General features: G+C 46.7%; 1 protein-coding gene across 10 annotated transcripts in view; it reads left to right on the plus strand.

The window, feature by feature from the left end:
• LOC123190353 (uncharacterized) overlaps positions 1-6,776 on the plus strand; it is a 28,607-nt gene extending 21,831 nt beyond the window's left edge. For 5 of the 10 annotated variants that reach the window (XR_006496300.1, XR_006496301.1, XR_006496293.1 and 2 more), the window contains exons 5-6: positions 1,041-5,871; positions 6,064-6,776. The gene's annotated coding sequence lies outside the window, so the exon portion shown is untranslated. The remainder of the gene's footprint in view (positions 1-1,040; positions 5,872-6,063) is intronic. The other 5 variants (XR_006496299.1, XR_006496296.1, XR_006496298.1 and 2 more) reach the window with 5 other exon arrangements.
• The last annotated feature ends 7,705 nt before the right edge of the window (positions 6,777-14,481 follow it).

Raw genomic sequence — 14,481 nt, forward strand, 5'->3', positions numbered from 1 at the left:
AATTTGCAAAAAGATTTCTTGTTTGCGTCTTATTTAGATGAATTGTTTGGATGTTAATCCCCTCTTGAATACTTCTTCGTTTTTTATCAAATTTTAGTCCTTGATGATTCTCACTTGGATTATTTGAGGTTCTCTAGAAACTAGGATTATCACATATGTTTAAGCATTAGCAACTTATCTGTTTATCAATCTTCATTTATATGATCTCTCCTTCTATTTAATTTCTTCTTCATCTACGTTTTCAACAATTCTGGTTTGCATTTGTGTCCTTTTGCCTAGAAATTTGGATTATACATCTTAACGGGAGCGTCTTCATGATGAGTTAGGATTATAGTTATCCTATTTCATTTCTTTGTCTTCGGGGTTTAACTTTGTCATGAATTCTGATTTGGATTTGTTGGTGTTCTTTGAAAATTGGAATTATAAGGGTTATGTTTTCTTTGGATGCCACATAAACGGAGGGTAGTAGTCACGTAGAGATGAATCAATGGTTGGAGAGGTTTTGTTTTTGTTAATGGCTAGTTTGACTTTGATGATCTCATTTTGGTATGTATGTCATCTTTGGATGCCACAGAAACTGAGGGTAGTAGTTCCGTAGAGATGAATCAATGGCTGGAGTGGTTTTATTTTTGTTAATGGCTAATTTGATTTGTTATGGTTCAACAGTTTTTTTATTTGGTCAGATCTTCTTGGATGATGTTTTGGTGTTGAACTGGAGTTTAATTATTTGGATAATAATCCCTTTTGATTACTTCTTGTTTGCATAGTATAATTTAGTCCCTTATGATTCTTACTTGGATTATTGGTGGTTCTAAATACAGTTTGGCGGGAGCAACTTATTTGTTAATCTATTTTGGATGAACTAATCTTTATTTAATTTGTTCTCAGCTTTCACCTTGTATGTATCCCTTGCATATGTAGGGTTGGGTACTCTCTGATATGCATAGAGATCAGGTTCTTTAAGGGCATCATCATATTCTTCACCTTCTAAAAATTCAGCGTCCTCTTGTTGCCGCCATCGTCATTTTCCTCCTCTTCAGGCGGTGTGGCGGTCTTCCCCTTGGTAGGAGCGCGGCGAGCCGCAATCACCTTCACTGGCTCCAGCTCAAGTAGTGCTACCATCGCTGGGCTCAGAGCTTTCCCAAGCAGCAAAGGTATGGATAGGAAGGCAGCGAAAGTCGCAAACTACTGGAAACATCAACAAGTCAAGGCAGGATGAAGAAGAGAAGAAAAGCCACTATGAATCTTAAGGCCACACGGCCCCGGGCTCGAGAACACTTGCGTCACTTGAGGGTTGGCAGCGCTAAAAGGCTCTATTGCGACAGTGAGCGGAATTTTGTTTGACCCTAGATCTTTTAGGGTGACGATGCGGGCTCGCAGCTTGTCGTTGCTGAGCTCTCGTGCCGTTGCCTAAGTCGGATTTTAAGGCCCCATGTATCTTGGGGTGAGCCCGAGTGGCTGGACTCGCCGCTCGAGATACATCTCCAAGACTTGCTCCCCGGTCAGCCCGTGGTCGATCAGGCTCTCCACCGCCTTGATCAGCCCCCGAGCATTGCTAGATGTCTTCTTCATCGGCTTCCAAGATCTCTCAGATGCTTGGGTGGCTCATTGATGAAAGGCGGCAGATCTCCCGCGAGCCCCGAAGCATAGAACCCTTATGCCAGTTGTAGACTGACTTCGCCAAAGCAATCTTGAAGTAGTTCGATTCAAGCTAGAGCTGGAGGTTTGGCGCCTTCAAGGTCGCAGATATCATCGCCATTCTTCTAGACCTTCACCAGGAAGTAGTATCAAAATAACTCAAAGTTTGGGTTTGTCCCGAGGAAGCATTCGCAAAGGGTGATGAAGTTGGCGATTGGAGAATGGCGTTGGGTGTCAAATGATGCAACTGACACCCGTAGGAGAACAGAAGCCCGCGCACAAAGCTGTGCAGAGGGAAAGCCAAACCTCGACAAAAGAACTGCTAGTGCAACACTTGCTTGTGCCGACCGACGCCAGGATGGCCTCGGTCCCCGCCGTCATCCATTGAAGTACCTCCCAAGGCAGCAGAAAGTCGTCTTCAACCAACGTAGTGGAGAAGAACCACTTGTCCGTGGTCTCGCCCGCCTTCTCGTTGGCGGAAGCGTTGTCCTTCCACTTGTCAGCGGTGGTGGCCTTGGGAACGCTCCGGCCACGACCTCGACCGCGGTCTCCCTCGACTCACACCATCAGCGGCTCGCTTGGGTGGAGAAGGAAAGAAAGGGAGGGCTTGAGGAGCAAGAGCTTGCGAGGATGGCGATTCCGACGGGGGAGGGAGAAGCAGTAGCGGAATCTACGAGAGGAAAAGAGGGAAAAGAGGAAGTGGGGAAATGCCTCTCTCCCCCCTCTTTATATCCCATCGGGAAACCCAAGCAACGGCTTTGGCAGGTCGACAACTGCCCCATTTCCTTTGCGGTTTCCCACTACGCAGGATGTGGGCGCGGAGATCCAGGCATTATCATCATGATGCAGCGGTCAAAGCGGAACCGACTGGCTATCTCCCTATCTTTACGACAGTGATGACGGGATGTGACAAAGCGAGCGGCAACGATGCCTAGGTTCCTATGGCTAGCAATTGATTTGAAGAAGACTTGACACCGGAGGCCGCACAACCATGAAGCTGTGAAGACGCGACGCCGAAGGCCGTGTAGCCGTGAAGCCGCAACATTGCAAAGACGCATACCGCGAAGCCATGAAGGTGAAAGATGCAAAACCGCTAGATCGCGACACCACAAAATCAGGAGCTACGAAGCCATAGAGATGCGTCGCTGGAGGCCGCGTGATACGTAGATTTTGAGGTCGGGCTATCGGGAGCTAGACTGTGTCCATCACTAAGAAAGAGCCTGCCTGGATTTCGTTCTCAAGGCAGCAAGACTCCACAACTCCAGACAAGCTCGAGCGCTATCGAAGGTACAATATACCGAGGGTGGCCCGTCTGCCGGGAAGCTCGAGACTTGGCTGGCTTCAGGGCCCAAGAGGCCTAGCGGCAGCCTTACCCAGCGATCGGTCCAAGGGTCCAGGCTTGGAGATAAAATTTATCCTTGGCGTGCAAGCCAAGAAGCTCTCACAATGAGGTCGGTTAGGATCCCTATCAACCCTAGCTCTCATCCCCTTTATAAGGCGAGGCTAGGGGTAGTCCGAGGCATCTGTTCCATTGCCCAGACCTCGGTAGCATTCATTATCCTCCACTTGTAACCCCCTCGCACGAGGTGCTGCCACATCAATCCAAAACAAAGCAGGAGTAGGGTACTACCTCGATCATGAGGTCTATGTTTTTAAGGCGTCGCCTAAGCGTCGCCTAGTCGTCGCCTAAGCGTCAAGGCGCCCCAGGATGGCAAGGCATCTACCCCGCCTTAGACAGACATGAAGTGTACGGCTGTGGCTGCCCTAGTTCTGGCTGCTCCTGGGGCTTGGAGATGACGGCCCCGCTGTCTCTCGGCACCATGAAGAGGAGGGAGGACTGGGCGCTCCTGGGGCTTGCTGCTGTGAGGGAGAAGGGTGGGGCCATGAAGAGGAGAGGGGACTGGAGGAGGGAGGGAGGGCCAGAAGGGTGTGGCTTCGTGGCGGCTGTGGTGGGAAAGAAGGGAAGGAGATAGTGGAATTAGGTCACGGGGGTGTATATGGCCACTAAATGGGCTTTTGGGCCACTGGGAGGTGCATAAGTAGTGGCCCATCTCTCAGCCATTGCTCTTTTTCTAGTATTAATATGTGCAGACCTATTAATAACTCTATTCCTGCAATGTTTAAGGCGTCGCCTTGCCTCGCCTTACCGCCTCGCCTTGGCGCTTAGGCGTCAGAGCGGCCCTCCTCCGCCTTATGACGCTTTACCGCCTTGAAAACATAGCATGAGGTCTCAAACCTGGGTAAAACCCCCGTGTGAACTCCCTTTACTTCCGACTACTGTCTCCACCCTAACGGGGGCACTGACGGGTTTCTCTGGTAGTGAGTTGGAATCTGTTTAAATCGTTTGGTTTGCGACCTATCTCTCAAGGTTTGGTCCATTATATGTACCCTTGGTCCCCATGTTGGTCTTCTGCGCTTGTTGGTTGCACGATATATTTAGGAAGTTAGAGTTGTGGATACAAACCTTGGAATGCTTAGTAGAACTAAAACCGAGTACATAATGTGCGGTTTCAGTACTACTAGGTGTGAGGAGGTGGAGGTTAGCCTTGATGGGCAGGTGGTGCCTCAAAAAACACCTTTCGATATTTGGGGTCAATGCTGCAGGAGGATGGGGGTATTGATGAAGATGTGAACCATGGAATCAAAGCCGGATGGATGAAGTGGCGCCAAGCTTCTGGCATTCTCTGTGACAAGAGAGTGCCACAAAAGCTAAAAGGCAAGTTCTACAGGACGGCGGTTCGACCCGCAATGTTTTATGGCGTTGAGTGTTGGCCGACTAAAAGGCGACATGTTCGACAGTTAGGTGTGGCGGAGATGCGTATGTTGAGATGGATGTGTGGCCACATGAGGAAGGATCGAGTCCGGAATGATGATATACGAGATACAGTTGGGGTAGCACCTATTGAAGAGAAGCTTGTCCAACATCGTTTGAGATGGTTTGGCCGTATTCAGTGCAGGCCTCTAGAAGCTCCAGTGCATAGCGGTCGGTTAAAGCATGCGGAGAATGTCAAGAGAGGTCGGGGTAGACCGAATTTGACATGGGATGAGTCCGTTAAGAGAGACCTGAAGAATTGGAGTATGACCAAAGAACTAGCTATGGACAGGGGTGCGTGGAAGCTTGCTATCCATGTGCCAGAGCCATGAGTTGGTTGCGAGATCTTGTGGGTTTCACCTCTAGCCTACCCCAACTTGTTTGGGACTAAAGGCTTTGTTGTTGTTGGTCTCGTGGGCAAACCTTTGCTCTGTAACTGAGTCAGGTCAGTGCCTTTTCGGTGGTTTGTTCGATTCATTTGTGTTGGCCTCCATGCGTTGGTTGCAGGACTGAATCTGGTATGTGGAGATCATGTCGATGGGGGTTTGAGGAAGGTCTGATTTGAAGGGCCATCTCCCTGTGGTCTTCTGTTCATGAGTTCCATCATTCATCATTTAATAGGAGGTGGATTCAGTGTCCTGATTTATTCTTATTGTAGCAGTTGATCTTGCTTTTGGTATGTGTGTATGTTCTCCTTTACTTGCAGCAGAAGCAGGAGGGTAGTAGTTCTGCAGAGATGAATCAAAGGCTGGCGAGGTTTGGTTTCTGTTCATGGCTGATTTGATTCGTTACAGTCAACTGTTCTTTTCATTTGGTCAGATCTTCTCGAATGTGGTGTTGAACTACTCATCAACCTAGAACTTCGTGATTGCTTGGATGATATAATCCCCTCTCGATTCAGCTTCTTCATTTGCACAATACAATTTAGTCCATCTTGCCATCAATCTGAGTCATATATATCTTGTGTTTATTCGGCTTAACTGGTCATAACTGCAAAATGCATATGCGTGAGAATATTTTCCAAAGTTCCAAGTATGTGATGATACATAATGAAATCCGTGGTACTTTTTTAATCAAACCTAAATTAACCAAAACAAGTTAAGGTACATTTCTTCGAGAAAAGGAGCATCAAGGCTCCCCAACTTCATTTTCACGAAACTAATAAAGTTAAGGTACATGGACCGCAAAATATCTATATATCAACTATGTGATATTCATATGATCAAACATACTATCCTAATATGTTTGATCATTGGTCATTTATTTTTCAGGGAAAACACACAACAGCATTGGTACACTTTTGCTCTGAGCTGTTGCAAGAATTAACTTCTCTGAGGGATCTTCTGCTCCTTGAGGTACCCTGCAAATTTCTCAGCAGTTGCAGCCAGAGGTCCGGTGCTGACCATAGCTTCAAGCCCGGGGTGAGTTTCCTCATTTATCTCATACACAATGGTCGATCTTATCACTGAAGAACTGGGTCCTTTGGCGATGATCTCGAACCTGACCATGTAATAGAGGAACCCGAGCTTCAGGATGTCTCCGTGGATCGTCTGCGCCTCCTTGATGTAGTTCTCATTGTCAACCTTGATGAATTTCTCCCTGTATGTCTCCAGGCCAGGGATCCCTAGCAAAAGCAGCAAACCGTTACTCGGTCAGTATGCACATGGACGACTTGAGGATTTTTTTTTGAAAGCATACGAGTTGAGGATTGAAGGGTGGTTTCTGGATATCTGACCTGGAGCAAATGTGAGCTCCAAGATGGTGCCGACGTCGCCGTCGCCACTCACGAGCTGTATCTTGGCGAGCACCTGCGGGAGAAGCTCTGGCAGCAGCTCGGCCGCACGGAGCGTGCCGTAGAGCCCCCATAGCTCAGCGGCGGGCACATCGGCCTCGAACTCGTGAACCTTGTTCCTCCTCATCGCCATGGACTTGATGGACTGTAATGCTTGGCGCCGAAAGCAAATTCCCTTGCCTACTCTAATTCTCTCTGGAAAAGCATGGTCATGCTCTCAAAATTGAGCATCTCCCAGAGGCCAGCAGAGTGCTCCATTCACCGCTAGCGCGCCTTTCACCGCTGCTGGCATGTCCTTGATGGTGGCGACGGCCGGTGAGGAAGATGGAGCCAGCGGCCGGCGATCATCGGCATGGGATTTGTTGCTGCACGCTATGGTTATGTATTTGTTTTTCTTTTTGGGGGAAAGGGTTTTATCCCTGGTTTCTTTACAAAATCATAGATGTTCTTACAGAATATGTAAAACGGAAACAATTTTGGAACCATCTGTTTCAACAGTGTGACAAAATATATCCAATATCCCAGTTATATGAAGTTCTCCTTTTGGGGAGATCAAAGTTTCATTTCACCTACAATTAATGCATGAACAATATTTGAAAATTACATGAACAATTTTCAAAACTACAAAAACATAATTTTTTCAAGTACATGGACATTTTTTTCAACTCAAAAAGAGTACATGATTTAAAAAATGTCAACGTTTAAAAATTATATGCGTTCTAAAAGAATACCCACACTTTTTCAAATTTCATGAACATTTTTGAAAATACACTAATCTTTCCCCAAAGCACAGATATTTGTTATTCAGTATGGAAGAACATATTTTATAACACAAGATTATACTTAATTATTTCCATGATTTAAGCATATTTTATTTTATATTTTTTATCAAAATTCTGAAGTAAAAATACCTATTTTCTAACGGGCCACACAAATAGTGGCCCATGAAACGGGGCTGCCGGTAATGGGGCGTTAATTCCCGCACAAAGTGGTATACAGCGGGTGCGTCTATATAATGCTTGCAGTGACTCCTTTTTATTTGTACGCAAGCTTTATTAAGGTGTCACCACCGTTACTGGGACGAACAAAAGATTATCATGATGGCCTAACCAAGTATGGTGGCAAACCCCTAAAGTAAGTGCATGCTTAGCGAGATTGTGAGCCTCAAAAGACATGAACAATTTTCAAAACTACAAAAACATAGAGCCACTGGTTATGACCCTTCTTAAAAGCATGCAGTTCCCACCAGTGGCGAATCTAGAAAAAAATGGAGGGCGGGCTGGGTTGCCTGGGTCATGCAAATATGTGTTGGATTGAGCCTGCAAGTAGTTGGGCTGGACCTTAAAACTAGTAGTAGAAACAAATTTTACAGTGCTGGAGGGGGGGCTTGAGCCTGTTAAAGCCCCCCAGTAGAATCGCCCCTGGTTCCCACCCCATTTAAAAAACATGCAATTGCAACCTCATCTGTAAACAAGTAGTTGCGACTCTATTTGAATACTTACAGTTGCGTCCCCGTTAAAAACATGCTGTTGCGGCCCCCTTTTGAAAACTTATGGTCATACAATTGCACTATGTGTATTGTGTAGCAGTGAAAAACACAAAAAGAAAACACGGAAACAAAAAGAAAACCACAATCGTCATTTTACCAAAGGACAAAACTAACTATAACACATTCAAACTATGAGAAAGCACCTCAAAAAACGAAAATGCCCTTCTTAGCTCGAGCACATATGAGCTTGGGTGAACAGTAAAATCTGATTTTTTTTCAAAAAAATCTGAAATTTTTGTGTGATAACATTTGACAAATGTTTTCAATGCTTGAAAGTTTCATCATGAAATGGCATTCGTGGAAGTCGTGGCAAAAAAAAAATCAACACTCCAAAAATAACTTTTTTGGATCATCGATTTTTCGTTTGCCACGACTCCCACAAATGTTATTTTGTGATGAAAGTTTGCAAGCATATAAAACATTTGTCAAATTTTGCCATTTTTTTAATACTTTACTCCTTTTTGTCGGATCTTACTCCTCGTCAAGCTCATATGAGCTTGGACTCAGTTTACCCGCTTCCTTTAAAAATACTTTCTCTATAAACAAATATAAAATGTTTTAGTCACTACTTTACAGAGAGAGTAACAAATACCAAAAGAAAGAGGCATAGAAAAAACAATAGTGGGGCCTAGTGCATCGAACAACAATAACGAGCCTAGCCTAACAATCTACTACTCTTATAAAAAACAAAGTTGGTGATGATGGTGTGCCTGCTATTTTATAATATAGGCCGTCCGATTTATATCTAATGGGTATGAAGGAAACTATGACAATTTTGCAAAAAGATACCCACACCCCTTTCCACATTTGCAAATTAGGCTTTCTCTTATTTTTTTCCCCACAAGATAAAATACTCATACAAATGCATCTTGATATTCCATGCACCGTATGAGCCTCTTGCTAGTAAGGAGAAAAAAATAAAAGCAATAACATGTCTAGCCTGAATAGGAAAAAAAGCCCCACCAAATCAGGGGTTGGGTCCGTACACACACGCGGGAAAAGCAGCAGATCCAGCCCGCAAGAGGGAAAAGCCCAAGAAATGGACAACTCGTTAACCCAGGTCGCCACGACAAAGTGTATCGCTAGATACGAATCTGCATACAATTTAATCGGATGGTTAGGGTATCTCCAATGCGGACTCACAAATCTCCTGCATCCATTCAGACCGTTTGTCTGAACTGCAGGAGCCATCCAATGCGTGTTTGTATTGATCCGTAGGACGGTTCAGACGCTATTTTTCTCACAAACCGAAGATAAAAATGGAGGAGGTTTGCGGGAGTCTAAACACGCCAAACATATGAAACCGACACCCTCAGCCAACCCAAAACCCTTTCCGAACCCCTCGACTTCATCCTCCTCATTTTCTCTCCTTCATTTTTTCTTTCTTGCCTTCACTGCCGCTCCACCATCCTGGTCACCATGCCAGACCCCCGCCTGAACTCTGCGTCTCCGTCACCTCCGGCGCTCCAGCAGGGTCCCCCGCCGTTTCTCCTCCGTCTCTGTTCAACCCATGTCCTCCGACCGCCCCGCCAGGTACTATCATCTACTGCTATTCTCATCATGTCCAGCAACTGTTCGATGACTCATCGGAGCTGAAAATAATTGTCCCTTCTTCTTTCTAGCAATGGATTTTGATTTCTAGCAATATATACGAGCAATATATTGAGTTGTCGCAGGGCTCGTCGGACGAGGAGGAGTACTCTGATGAGACGATGATGATGCAGGCGGTCCTTAAAGACGCGGAGCGCGCAGAGGAGCATGTTTTCAATTTCAAAGGCTTGATCAAGGGTCACTGAGTGCTCAACCGCAACAAGGCGCGTGGGCAACTAGAAAGGATGTCGACAGAGCATTTGGAGTTCCGCAGGCCCGTTTTGCAGTTGTTCGTGGACTTGCAAAACAATGGGAACCGGAGACCCTGTGGGAGGTGATGACATGTTGTGTGATCATGCACAACATGATTGTCGAGGATGAGGGTGACGATGCTGCCGCAGCTCTGGAATTTGAGAACAGGGGTGATCCTATCCAACTTTCGGACCAGAATCGGGCCACATTTGAAGAGTTTATCCAAATGCATCAACAAATTCGGCAGCGACCAACTCACGAGCAACTGAAAGAAGACTTGGTTGAGCATCAGTCGGTGGTGAAACGGGAAAACAATGTTAGGATGTAATATTGAAACTTTTTTTAAAATTTGAATTAGTGCTGCATGCAGCTATTTAAACGTCCGTAACCTTTACATGTGGCTATTTGATCGTGCGGACTTGAATAAAAATTGAAGAAGGCCGAATGTATGCAACTACGATTGGATGGTATCCTTCTGCATCCGTGTCCGTGGATGGAAGCGGCAGGTGGGTTGCCGTTGGAGATGCCCTTATGAATGTGAATGAGACCATGCTAAAGCAACCCCGTTATTTTTTTTATATGATAAGTCACTTGACTGATACTTTGTTAAGTCTTAGTCAACTAAGATCTAGCCACATCCATTGTGTAATTCTGGCCAACGAAGTAAAGGGTGAAAGATGATGAATCTAAACTAAATTATGAAAACAATTTTATCTACTTATATCTTAAAGCAGAGAGTTTTATAGACCCAGAAATGATGGCGTTAGAGCATTTATAGCCGCATATGATAAATATGACCCCATAAATGTTCGCGGACATGTCCGGGTGTGTCCATGAGCAATGTCGGGCAATCTTCAAATTAGCACAACTGCATCCGGACGCCTCATACTAGATTCTTAAATCCATATAAAATCATGAAAAGAAAAAACCTACGTACTACGTAGATCACCTTGCTACTCCTTGTCGGGGATGTCGACTATGTCCGTGCCCGGCTCCAGGATGAGGAACTGCCGGTTGGCCTTCACATAGGCCTCATTCTGGATGGACTCCGGAAAGGCCCGTTGCTCCGCAATCTCTGCGGCTTGGGCGACGGCGAACAACGCTTCGGTCTCCTCCATGTTGAACCCCAGAGCAGGCTGATCCGCCTCATCCTCCTCCGGATCTGCCACCTCCATCGGCTCCGGCAACTGCTCTCCCTCCTTCTCTGACTGCTCCTCCTCCTCCTCCGGCTTCGGCGAGTCCGGAGGCAGCCCGACAGTGATGTGGGCGGCGCACCTAGCCTGGATCTCCTCCGCGGTCTGTCCACGGAGCTCCGACGGGAGCACAACGTACGTGGTGATCTTCGGCCAGACCATGGCGATGCCGAAGAGTGTAGGAGAGCGGGCGAGAGGAGGCGGACGGGCTCGAATGGCGGCGCAGAGAGGGAGGAGGGGGATGGGCTAGAGTTGGGGGACGGCGGGCGGCTTAAATAGCCGGATTTGGCCTCAGGCGACGAGCCGGAGCGGCGCCATGCGATGTTCACACTGCCGCGACAGAGGAGACGTCCGTCGGACCGCCGGGTTTCCGGGCGGTTCCACGTGGGACCCCATAGTCCGTTCTACTGGCGAACGCGCAAAAAAGCCCTATATACGCCCCACATTTAAGCTGGATATTAGGGGTGTCAGTCAGACCAAGCGTTGGAGACATGTTTAATGTGTCTGTCTAGATCATATTTTTGTGACTGATCAATGCTGGACGGGCCGCCGGACGTTTGAAACCGGTTTGGATAGCCCGGCTGAAGATGCTCTTACATGCCTTGTCTCAAAGGAAATGATCGACGACGACGCGAGACGAGACCGATGGTGAAATATTGTTGCTACCGATCCACGAAACCACATACGAACTGCTAAATGCTCGTGAACGCGGTCAACCCAGGAAGATTCTACGCGAAGCTAACCCTGCCTCGCTGAACCAATCATCAGGCCGGTCAAAACAAATAGTAGTTTTCCTAAAAAAAAAACAAAAAACAAATTGTAGTAGCTAGCTGATGGATGGATGAGTTGGTGCACAATGAGAAACGTATTTGACTACCGTTTGTCCGGAGGGATCAGCATGCATGCATGCGACGCAGGTCGCCCTACTTGACGCGACGAGAGATTTTCAGTTACCTACGGCGCATGCACGCCGCGTTTACCGAAGCGACGACGCCGACGTGCCAACCAAACCACTATGCAGACAGGCTACACGTACCGCCGGCTGCCGGATGTAGTCTCGGTGGCTCCCTTGCACAAGGGGAAAGTGTACCTCGTGCGATGCGTTTTCCATGTGAGAAAGGTCACCGGTGAAGATTTGTGCTCGACGAAGACTCTGACGATGTGCTTTTGATTTTTACCTTGGATGGAGGATACCAACCAAACCACTATGCAACCGCTACCTGTCGGATAGGAAGGCCGGCGGTGTTTTATGATAAGACAAGCAATGCTGACAGTGGAGGCCCTCCTTCCAAGAACACCTCGGCTTGCGCTTGGGCTTGCGCTTTTTGCGTGGTCAAGGACGGGACAAGAACAGTCAAAAAGAAGAAGGTACGGCGGCGTATCCATACTGCCGGCCGACCCCTCCTCCATATATCTTGAAACAGGCTTTCGTCACGGAGGGGAACTTTTGGTTCCCGGGTATATATGTACCCTATATATAATTTTTTTTAGTAATTCAACGAAAAGTCAAAAATTTCTAAAAATATTTTTGATAAAAACTTGACCTTCTGTTGTGCTAGTGAGAAAAGTGACAAAAACATAAAATTCCTCTTTGACTTCTTTTTAAAAAAGACAAATTTCTAGTCAAAATAGCGTGAGTAGTGACCTATAGTAGCAAATAAATTTTGTCTTTTTCACTGTGAAGTCAACATAGTTTTCTTTTTTCTGAAAATGTGTATACTAGTGCGCAAGTAAGTCAACTTTATTCTAAAAATAGTTTCTTAACTATTATGAATTTTTGTTTAACTATTAAAAATAAATCCCCATATAGGGTACATATGTACCCAGGAACCATTGAGTATTTCCCCTTTCGTCACACTTTATATATAAAAAAACAACCAAACAAAATACACGGCTGAACGATACAAAAAGATAAGATAACGTTCTTACAAAGCTAATCCCCCGGTGGCTAGCAGTGCTCATCGCTTCCTTAGCTTTGGAAAGGAGGTGACTAGTACGAGCATGAGGTGGTACCAGAGGAGGTCCTGCTGAATCCTCTGGTCCAAGCTGCAATCGCAACTGTCAGTTCTCTGAAGGTCTCTGATGGCAGGAATCCACCAAAAAAACCTGCATCTCAAGAGGCTTCTAAACCAGCTCTGGCCTCGGGAGGTGACGCTGATGGGGCAACGACAAACAGGGTGGCCAAGACCTCAGCGGTGGCCGCGTTGGACCAGAACTACAAGCCTGTTCCCGTGGCTGTTCAGGTGGTCAACAGTGATGTTTCTGAACCTCTGGTGGGTGCATTAGTGGACATAGCTACTGTTCTGGGAGAGAAACTGGCTAATGGCTCAAGTGCTGCAGTAGAGCCATCATTCCCGCCGGGTTTTGGACCGGTACCCCGCTTCACTCAGGTGGTAGCGACGACGGACCAGCCCTTGAACCTGGTGGTCGGCCCAGAAATGGATGAAGCAGGCGACTCTGCTGGTGCTGCTGTACTTCCAAAAAAGAGAAACCTGAAGGTTGGCAGGGGTGAGAAGAAAGAGCCAGTGCAGGTTGGCTCGGTGCTGGGCAAAAGAGGAGGCCGTGAGAATGGTGCATCAAAGGAGACAGGGACTTCAGCTGCATGTGAGAACCCAGAACAGAATGAGAAGGTTTGTGGTGCTGGTAAGTCAGAAGAAGATGGCGGCGGCATGGATGACAAGAACGCAGCGACCGGGCCAGGGGCTCCCGACAAACTGGTGGGTGCTAAGGACGGCGCCCACCAGGAGCCATGACGGTGCTAGCATGGAACTATTGAGGGCAACCTCGCCCAGTTCAAGAACTGGTGTGCCTCGTGCACACATACAATCCCAAGCTTGTCTTCCTCTCTGAAACGCGGCAGAATAATAAGTATGTTAAGAACCTTAAGTGGATGCTAGGCCTTCGCCATTGTATCACGCAACCCGACATTAGAAAAGGTGCCGACATTGCCCTATTTTATGATGAGAATGTTGAAATAAAAAAGATTGCCACAGGGGCGAGATACATCGATGTGTTGATCAGGTTAAATCCCAATGGCCTTCAGTGGCCTGGAACTTTTGTCTACGGTGAACCAAAGGCTCATGAACAACACCATATGTGGACATTGTTGAGGAGAATCAAGGATACTAGTGACCTCCCATGGCTTATGGTGGGAGATTTTAATGAAACTATGTGGCAAGCGGAGCACTTATCTGCCACTAGAAGGTCAGAGAGTAATATGGAGAATTTTCGAAAGCTTCTCTCAGACTGTAACTTATTTGACTTGGGCTTCAGAGGGCCGAAATGGACCTATAACAACAAGCAGGGAAAAAAAGCAATGTCTGAGCCCGGTTGGACAGGTTTGTGGCATCGCCAGAATGGTCGGATTATTTCATAAATGTCTCTGTTGAACATATTTGCTCTTCAAGGTCTGATCATCTCCCTATTCTCCTAAGGGTGGGAAGTAAGAAGGAGTGGGGACCAGTAGATGAGAGGAAGAGTAGCATTTTTAGATATGAACAGATGTGGGAGAGGACAGAGTCTTTGAAGAGAACCATAGATGACACCTGGCTGAAGAATGGGCCGGCCGCAAGTATGCGAGAGGTCCGTGCGAAGCTGAATCACATGCGGTCCGAAATGAGTGGATGGCAAAGAGTGATTTTGGTTCAGTTATTAG

This window comes from Triticum aestivum, chromosome 2A (genome assembly GCF_018294505.1).
Source record: "Triticum aestivum cultivar Chinese Spring chromosome 2A, IWGSC CS RefSeq v2.1, whole genome shotgun sequence".
NCBI classification, from domain to species: Eukaryota; Viridiplantae; Streptophyta; class Magnoliopsida; order Poales; family Poaceae; genus Triticum; species Triticum aestivum.